At 38.6% G+C, this 9,987-nt stretch overlaps 1 pseudogene; it reads right to left on the minus strand.

Moving 5' to 3' along the window:
- Positions 1–1,867: 1,867 nt before the first annotated feature.
- Positions 1,868–2,742, minus strand: LOC112629207 (annotated as a pseudogene).
- Positions 2,743–9,987: the final 7,245 nt, after the last annotated feature.

Raw genomic sequence — 9,987 nt, forward strand, 5'->3', positions numbered from 1 at the left:
TTGGAGGCTGAGGCGGGAGAATTGCTTGAACCCAGGAGGCAGAGGTTGCAGTGAGCTGAGATCGCGCCCCTGCACTCCAGCTTGGGCGACAGAGCAAGACTCTGTCTTAAATAAATAAATAAATAAATAAATAAATAAATAAATAAATTGCAGGCTGTTTTCCCTCACACAAATTCCCTCTAGTGGAATTTGTTTCCCCCCACCACTGTTTGACTCCATTCCAAGTCCTAAGAGGCACTATTACCTCTTGCCTCAGTATCTCTAGGGAAGGTGTCCTCTACTCACTAATTCATCAAAGGTCTGTTGACTTTATAACATATTAAGGTTTAGCTGAACTCCACCTCCCTCCCCTCTTCTACTCCTAATATAGCTATATTTCAGTTCTCTTGTTTACTTTGCTAACTTAATACTATACTAATCATTTTAATATCTTTTTCAGGTAGGCACTGTGTATTTTGAGTTCCTACTTTGTAAAATAAGAATATTAGCATCCTTATCTTTTCCTTCACTCTCTTTTCCTCTACTCTCTTTTCCTCTGTGTCCCACCTTCAGTTAACTATACTTTACTTTTACATTGACTTGACTGTTAATATTAATATTTAATTCTGTAACCAAAATTAAGACTTAAATTTACTGACTATAAAAGTTGAAAATTGATACAAAATATTTATATTCTTTTATTATTTATTTAATTTTGAGACAGGGTTTCACTCTGTCATCCAGGCTGGAGCATAGTAGTGAGATCTCAACTCACTGCAACCTCCACCTCCCCAGCTCCAGTGATCCTCCCACCTCATCCTCCCAAGTAGCTGGGACTATAGGCATGTGCCACCACTCCAGGCTATTTTTTGTGTTTTTTTGTGGAGACATGGTTTTGCCATGTTGCCCACACTGGTCAAACTCCTGTGCTCAAGCGATCCTCCCCGCTCAGCCTCCCAAAGTGCTGGGATTACAGATGTGAGCCACTGTGCCCAGCCTATGTTATTTTATGTTTAGTTTTTAATTTTTGTGTGTATACATTTAGTTTTATTGTAACAAAGCAACTTGTACACTTTTAACATTTAAAACTGAGCATCATCTTTTCTTTTCAGTGAAACAAAAAGAAAATTTAAAAATAAACAGGAACAAAATTACAATCAAGAATGTCAATTCCAAATAAGATCCTACAGGTTCTGCTGATTCTCCCATTGAGGGGTAGGGCTCAGGTCATCATGAGAAGAGAATTTTAAAAGTGTCATCTTAAACTGCAAGGACATCTGTCAAACATCACAAACAGCCCAAAGGGGAAGCCATGCTGTCAAAATGCCCACTTAACCTGGCCAAACATGTCAAAACCACCCTTTGCTGACCTTCTAAAACCCCATTTTTTAAAAGCTTTTTTTTTTTTCTTTTTTTAAACGAAAGAAAGTAGACAGATACGTGTTGGTAAATGCTAACTGTCCACATTCACATAGAGACACAGTGTACTCTCTGAGCCCAATATATTCAGAAAGTAGGAAAGAAGCTAGACTTCTGTGCACTGCCATGCAGGGCCCTCGCACCCTCCAGCTTCCAGCAGAGCAAAAGGAGCAGGTTTTTCTTTTTTCCAACAGAGCTCAGTGGTGTTGATTCTATACAGTTTTTGCTCACACAGGAAGGGATAAAAGTGAATTTAGAATAGAAAGGGGATAGAGGCTCTTCTCCCATTGTATTCTGCTCAAGGTATTTCCCCCCAAAATGTTGAAAACCATGTAGTAGAGAAAAGGGACCACAAGAACAGGGTTACTGAGCACAAGAAGCGGGGTGGGGCAGGGGGAAGACTGCAACTTGCTCCCAGGAACTGGAGAAAATTTCTTTAAAAGGAAGGTTGGAAGCCATCAGTGTTCTATTAGTCATCTTCTCCATCCTCCTCTCCTTCTTCTTCATCACCATCCTCATCTTCTTCACTTTCATCCTCATCTTCTTCTTCAGTATCTTCTAATTCTTCCTCCTCCTCCTCATCATCATCGTCTTCTCCTTCTCCATCATCCATATTGGGAACCAAGTAGTACTATAATGGGTTTGGCCAAATATCATCTTTGATGACCTCTCCTAACTCATCAGCACCTTCATCAGAATGGTCAGTAAACCAGGTAGAGAAGCTCTCTGGTGCCTCATGCTGCCTCTTCCTGCTGACTTTATTCTGCATCTGACCTCAGTATTTCGTCAAACTTTTTCCAAATTTCCATTTGATTTCAGTGGACTTTGCAGATGGATCACCACTCTTATTCAGATGAAATTCTTTGGAGAGAACTTTGTTTTCAAAGTAAGCATTTTCATCAAAATAAAAATCTGTTCTGTAATCTAATTTAATATTTTCAAATTCTGTCATTTCAACTCTGATCAAATAATGCAGTGCCTCTTTGCCCTCCTCCCCAAGCAGTGCAGACACTTGGAGATGATTGACAAATGTTGTTGCCCCAAAATTTGGGATCTTGACAATCAATTTTGACCTCTTCTGAAAAAATGCTTGGAGGCATTTTTATTATTTCTGTTCTACTTTCAAAATCTCCTCACTGGCTTGTTCATTAAGTCTACTTCTTTTTGTACTTCATCAACATGTTCAATTGCTTCTTGCTGTTCTTTTTCTCCCTTCTCTGGCAAGCCTACAGAGACTGATGTCTCCTCCAGTCTCAGAGCAGGAGGTAGTCTTGATTCCTTCTTTTAAGGTGGGAGTGGAGACTGGCATTTGGGGGCCATGCTGCTAGGGAAGTCTAAGAACCAGACCACAAGTCTCCTCACTTGTCAGGAAGCATGCAGAAAACTGTCTACATTATTCGAAATATCCAAACAATGTTTTCTGGAAGTCCAATAACACCATACAGCTTAAAATAACATTATGTGTTTCCCTTTTTTTTTTTTTTTTTTTTGAGACGGAGTCTCGCTTTGTTGCCAGGCTGGAGTGCAGTGGCGCAATCTCTGCTTCACCGGAATCTCTGCTTCCCAAGTTCAAGCGATTCTCCTGCCTCAGCCTCCCGAGTAGCTGGGACTACAGGCGCCCACCACCATGCCCGGCTAATTTTTGTATTTTTAGTAGAGGCAGGGTGTCACCATGTTGGCCAGGATGGGCTCAATCTCTTGACCTCATGATTCCCCCTGCCTCAGCCTCCCAAAGTGCTGGGATTACAGGCAGGAGCCACTGCACTCGGCCTATTGTTACCTTTTTAATTTTCTTACACTGTAAGAAAATTGTGCAAGCTGTGTATCCTCAAACTCATCTATCTTCTCAATAAAGTTGTCTTTCCCATTAGGTACTTGCGTTTTTCCTAGAGATTTTTGTCCTTCAGCCTCTGCCTCAATAAGTCTGCTCTGCAGCTATAATCCTGTAATCAGTGTTACCCAGATCCCATGTTTTCCTTTTCTTTGGTCTACTCTTCTCTGTTTATTCCTAATTTTTTTGGAGCATATCCCCAAGTACATTCATAAGAAAGTGTGCTTGGGAGGTACATTTTGTGTGTTCTTCCGTATCTGAAAATGTATTTATTCTATTCTCTGATTTGATTGATAATTTGCCTAAGTATGGAATTACAGAGTTACAATTCCTCTGCAGAATTGTGAAACCGCATTGCTTTAGAGTCATCTATCATCCAGTTCTATTGTTGAGAAGCCTGATGCCATTTTGAATCTTTGTAAATGATGTTTTCATTCTCCTAGAAAGCTTACAGAATCTTTATATGTCTGTGTTCTCAATTTTCACAGTGACGTGCTTAGGTATGAGTCATTGTATCCTGCACTGGGGATGGGAGTGGGGTTAATTTGGAAACTCAAATTTTCGGGTACGTTAAAAATTTACTTCTGTTTCCCTCTCTCCTCTTTTCCTGGAACTCTATTAGTCAAATATTGAATCTCTTGGATTGCTCTACTATATTATCTTTTCTTCTGTTTTTCTCATTTGGAAGTCATTTCTTTGACTTTATCTTTTGAACCTAATACTAATTCTTCCAGTCCTGACATTTTATATATTTTCGAGTATTTGTTCTTTTTTGGTTTCCTTTTACAAGTTTTTATTTGTTTGTTTTGAAAACAATAGTTCCCCAAATAACTTAGAATACTAGAGGTTATTAATAACTAGAGGTTATTAATGCTTTTATCCTCTATTCTCTACTTTGTGATGTTTCTTTCACTTTGTGTTTTTAAATTACAATCTTCAAATAATTATGGAGACAGTTGAGTATGTGCAGAGAATGGACCTTGCAAACAAATAAAACCAATTTTGTAGACTTTGACCAATAAATTTCTCTTTAAGGTAAAGATAACTCAATGTTGTTAAAATTATATACACACATACAATTCTAAGCACATGGTAGGGGCTGAATTTATGGTAGGTCCAGTATTTTCTCTTTTATTAATCAATTTCTCAAAAATATTAAAACTGGCCAGTGCAGTGACTCACACCTGTAATCCCAGCACTTTGGGAGGTGAAGGTGGGCAGATCACCTGAGCCCAGGAGTTTGAGACCAACCTGGGTAACAGGAAGATTCTGTCTCTACAAGAAAAAAAGAAAGAGAAGAAAGAAAGGAAGAAAGGAAGAAAGAAAGAAAGGAAGAAAGAAAGAAAGAGAGAGATAGAAAGAAGAAAGAAAGAAAGAAAGACAGAAAGAAAGACAGGAAAAGAGAGAGAAAGAAAGAAAGAAAGAGTAAGAAAGAAGAAAGAGAAAGAAAGAGGGAAAGAGAGAGAAAGAGAAAGAAAGAAAGAAGAGAGAGAAAGAAGGAAAGAAAGAAAGAAAGAAGGAAGGAAGGAAGGAAAGAAGGAAGGAAGGAAGGAGAAAGAAAGAAATGAGCTGGCGTGGTAGTTCATGCCTGTGGTACCAGCTACTTGGGAGGCTGACGTGGGAGGATCACTTGAGCTCAGGAAGTTGAGACTGCAGTGAACTATGATTGTGCCCCTGCACTCCAGCCTGAATGGCAGAGCGAGACCCTTGTCTTAAATGATGATGATGTTAAAACCTCCAGTATCTACAGTGTGTGTGAGATGTGCCACCAGATGGCGCCATAATTGAAATTGTAACATGGAAGAACTCCAACTCCTTTAATATTTCTGCAGATTTCTGGTGAGGCTTTTGTCCTTGTGATCTGCTCTGCTTTCGGGATACTCTTTTTGCATGTGAGGTCCCATGTTGACCCCATTCCTGAAACCCAGCTCCTTTCTTAACTCTCTTATTTATACCTGCCCCATTCTGCTACACACACCCCAACTTAGGTAAAGTCTTCAGTAGATTTGGAAGTTAAAGAGTAAAATGAGGGTTTATATTTTTGTGTTGAGAAAACTTTTTATTTTAACCAGATTCATTGCCACAGTTCTGGAGGCTGGGAAGTTCAATATCAAGGTGCCGGCAGATTTGGTGTCTGTTGAATGCTCACTCTCTGCTTCAAAGATGGTGCTATCCAGCTGTATCCTCACATGGCGAAGGGGCAAACAATTTCCTTGAAGATTCTTTTCTAAGGGCACTGATGCACTCATGAGGGAAAGCCCTCATGAACTGCTTATCTCCTAAAGGCCCCATCTCTTAATGTTAAATTGGGTATTAGATTCCGACATATAAATTTTGGGGCAACACCAACATTCAGACCTCAGCACTACTAAACAATGGCTATAAAGTATTCAATAGATGATAATTATTACTATAATGAGATTCTTTGACTCCATTTTAGCCCTAAGATCTTTGAATTCTTGACGAGGAAGAGATATAAAATAAAAGAAGTAGAAAGCCTGGTGACTGACTTCTCAATTTTCATTCTCTGCTTATTGATCTAAACCAATCATGACAATCCCTCACAATAGTCAGTAATTGGTTTAGGGATAAGAATTCGTAAGCCAATTTGGGGCAATGAAATGTAGAAAACGCTTAAAAAGAACTTTTACCAAAAAAAGTTCCCTTCTAACTAAGGGCTAGGACTATGAAAAACCCATTTGTATGTTGCTAGACACAAAGACTCATGTTGTCTTGGTTACAGCTAACAGTCATTTCATGACTATTAAGGAAATTCACTTATTACTTAGTCTTCCTCTTTGGATGGATTTCTGAGGGTTTTCTACGTAAATAATTATATGTCATCTGTAAAATAATTATTTTCTAAATTATATGGTTTTTTTTAAAAAAAATGCTATAATGAACTGGCTAGATCTATAATGCAATGTTGAATAGAGGTGATAAAAGTGAATGTGTTTACCTTGACTTCAATCTTAAAAGAGCATTAGTTGAGGTTTTTTGTAGATGTCCTTTATCAGATTGAGAAAATACCCTGTCATTCCCTGTTTGATAATTGTTTGTAGAATAAACCAGTGTTCATTTTGACAAATGGGTTTTTTTTTTCAATTTTTAAAAATTGTGGTCAAATACACATAACATTTACCATCTTAACAATTTTTTTTTCTTTTTTTTTTTTTTTTTTGAGATGGTGTTTCGCTCTTGTTGCCCAGGCTGGAGTGCAATGGCACGATCTTGGCTCACTGCCATCTCCACCTCCAGGGTTCAAGCAATTCTTCTGCCTCAGCCTCCTGCGTAGCTGGGATTACAGGAGCCCTCCACCACAACTGGCTAATTTTTTTGTATTTTTAGTAGAGATGGGGTTTCACCATGTTGGCCAGACTGGTCTCAAACTCCTGATCTCAGGAGATCTGCCTGCCTTGGTCTCCCAAAATGCTGGGATTACAGGTGTGAGCCACCACACCCAGCCGGTATTAGATACATTTATAGTGTGTAACTATCACCACCATCTATTCCATAACTCTTTTCATCTTAAGAAACCAAAACTGTATACTCATTAAATAGTAACTCCCCATTTCCCCCTTTTCCCAGCTCTTGGCAACCACTATTCTACTTTCTTTAACAAAGGACTTTTTCTGTATCATTTGAAGTGGTCATATGGTTTTTCACTTTTATTCCATTAATAAAGTGGATTATATTGATTCATTTTTATATGTTAAATCAACTTGCATTCTTGAACGAATTCTCTTTTCTTTTAAAAGGCAGGGTCTCACTCTATTGCCCAGGCTGGAGTACAGTGGCATGATCATAGCTGACTGTAACCTCAAACTCCTGGGCTGAAGCGATCCTCCTACCTCAGCCTCCCAAGTAGCTAGGACTATAAGTGTGCACAACTAGGCCTGGCTAATTTAAAAAAAATTTTTTTTGTAGAAATGGGGCCTTCCAATGTGGCCTATAGGCTGATCTCAGACTCCCAAGCTCAAGTGATCCTCCCGCATAGGCTCCCCAAAGTTTTGGAATTACAGGCATGAGCCACCTGTCTGGCCCCTTGGGTGAACTATATTTGGTTATGCTGTATTATCCCAATAATATATTGCTAGATTTTATTTGCCAATATTTTATTAAGGAGTTTTGCCTCTGTGTTCATGAGGGTTGCATATAATTTCCTTTTTAAAAAATGTGTTTGTCAGGTTTTGACATCGGGTTATCCTGGCTTTGTAAAATGAGTTGGGAAGCATTCCCATTTCTATTTTATAAAAGATTTTGTATTGAGTTGGTTTTATTTATCTCCTAAATGTTTGAAAAAATTCACCAGTAGTGCTATCTGTATCTAACTGTTTCTTGTTGGTAAGCTTTAAATTATGAATTTATGTAGTAGATATATACCTATTCAGATTTTCTGTTTCTGCCTGTGTCTATTTTAGTAATTGATATCTTTTACAACATTTGTATATTTCTTTTTATTTCTTACAATTATTGAAGAAGTTGTGCAAATGTTGTTCCTTGAAAAATAATATGCCTTCCCCTCCATACTTTTTTCCCTCTGGCTGTTTTAAAGATTTATCTCTTTGGTTTTTATTAGTTTTCCTACGATGTTGTTAAATGTGGTTTTCTTTCTGTGTGGTTTTCAGCCTTTTTTGAAACTATGGCTTCATGTATTTCTACAGTTTAGAAATATTTCAGCCAATTTTTTCAGCCAACTTTTCATAGACTGCTTCTTTCCTATTCACTCTCCTCTTTTCTCTGAGACCTCGATTCCATGTATGTTGGATATGCCCCATATGTCTCTTACTTTTTTTTCTCAGTATTTTTCATGCTTTAAAAAAAAAATTACTGGTTGTTTTATTCTAATCAATTTTCCAGATCTCACTCTTTTTTTTTAAAGTTGTGTCTATCTGTTTTTAAACCCATGCACTGGGCTTTTTATTTCAGTTGTACTTTTTAGTTCTGGCATTCCATCTGTTTCTTTGGCATTGTTTCTTATTGCCTGCCAAAATTCTCAATCTTGTTACATTAGCTATTTTGTTACTGCATACCAAATTACCACGAACTTATTGGCTTAAAACAACACATATTTATTATCCCACAGTTCTGTGGGTCTGAATTTTGGGTGCAGCTCAACTGGGTTCTCTGCCCAGTATCTAACAGCTGAGTTGCATTCTTATCTGGAGGCTGTGGGGAAGAATTTGCCTCCGTGCTCATGCAGGTTGTTGGCAAAATCCAGTGTTTTTGGTTATAAGGCTGAGGTCCTTGTCTTTTAGTTGGCTGTTGGCCAGGGGTCACTCTCAGCAACCTGAGGCCATCAGCTGTTTCCTGCCATGTTGTCTCCTCCATCTTTAAAGCCATCAATGGAGAATCTCTTTACATCAAATCCCTCCCACACTTCAAATTATTTTTTTTTCAGCAGCCAGTCCACCTAATTAGGTCAGGGTCACCAAGGATAATATCCTTTTCTTAAATTCAACTGTTCCATAAATCATAATGTAATCATGAAATAACTATCCCATTATATTCACAAGTCTTGCTGCACTCAAGGGGAGGAGATGATGTGGGCACTTATAACAGGAGTGGGCATTTTGTAGGTCATCGTGTAGGAGCAGGACCAGACTGCCACATTGGTCTTTCATGTATTTCAACATGGTCATTTAAAAATTCTTGTCTAATAATTGTTTTCTGGATTATGTGGACATCATTTGTTTTCACTGTCTCTTGTTCTTGGCTTTCATCATGACTTTATCTTCTTATATCTTTGATTATTTTTCATTGTATGTTGAGTGTGGCATATATAAAATTATAAAGATATTTGAGGACCTGAAAGACGTGATTTTCTTCCATGAAGTTTCTACCGCTGTCCCTGCCCCACCACCACTACCATCCACTGTTGCCCAGGCTGGAGTGCAGTGGCACGATCTCAGCTCACTGCAACCTCCACCTTGTGGGTTCAAGCGATTCTCTCCCAGAGTAGCTGGGATTACAGGCACACGCTACCATGCCCAGCTAATTTTTGTATTTTTTGTAGAGACAGGGTTTCACCATGTGGCCAGGCTGGTCTCGAACTACTGACCTCAGGTGATCCACCCGCCTTGGCCTCCCAAAGTACTGGGATTACAGGTGTGTGCCACCGCTCCCAGCCTCTCCATGATATTTTTCTTTTGAAGCTTGGACCATTAGCAATCCTAACTGAATTTATTCATGAGAATTTTACATGCCACAGGGCTGGGATTTATTCTCTGTGATGGTAGGTCTTTTTCTGGCTCCTTCTTACTCCTAAGATATAGCTGTCAGCATTCTAATTAAAAGCCTAGGACACTATCAGATGTCTCCTCATTCTTGTGTCTTAAACTTTAATTTTTGTTTCCTCAGCCCTGTGGTTCTTATCAAAGCTCTTGTCAGTTTCTTATTTGCCACTTTTGAAATTGACATGGACTTGAAGTGGGGGAAAGCGACCCCAAATACCAGGCTCAGCCTCCCCGCTCCTGAATGCTGGTTACTCAGTTCATCATTACACTGGTGCCCTCTCATGCCTTCAGAAAGATTCAAAAATATTTGTGTTCAGCTCTTCATTATTGTAGCAAGAAGCTGGTATGAAACAACCTATTCCACCATGCCAGAAGCTGCAATAGGAGAATTTCAAACTAGTGGTGACTATACTTTAAAAATCTATACTGACTATACTTTTAAAAAAAATTATTTATACTATACTGACTATACTTCAAAAAAAATTTTAAAGGGCTATACTTTAAAAATGAATAGTGTTGGAT

The sequence above is a fragment of the Theropithecus gelada genome, chromosome 7b (genome assembly GCF_003255815.1).
Source record: "Theropithecus gelada isolate Dixy chromosome 7b, Tgel_1.0, whole genome shotgun sequence".
Lineage (NCBI taxonomy): Eukaryota > Metazoa > Chordata > Mammalia > Primates > Cercopithecidae > Theropithecus > Theropithecus gelada.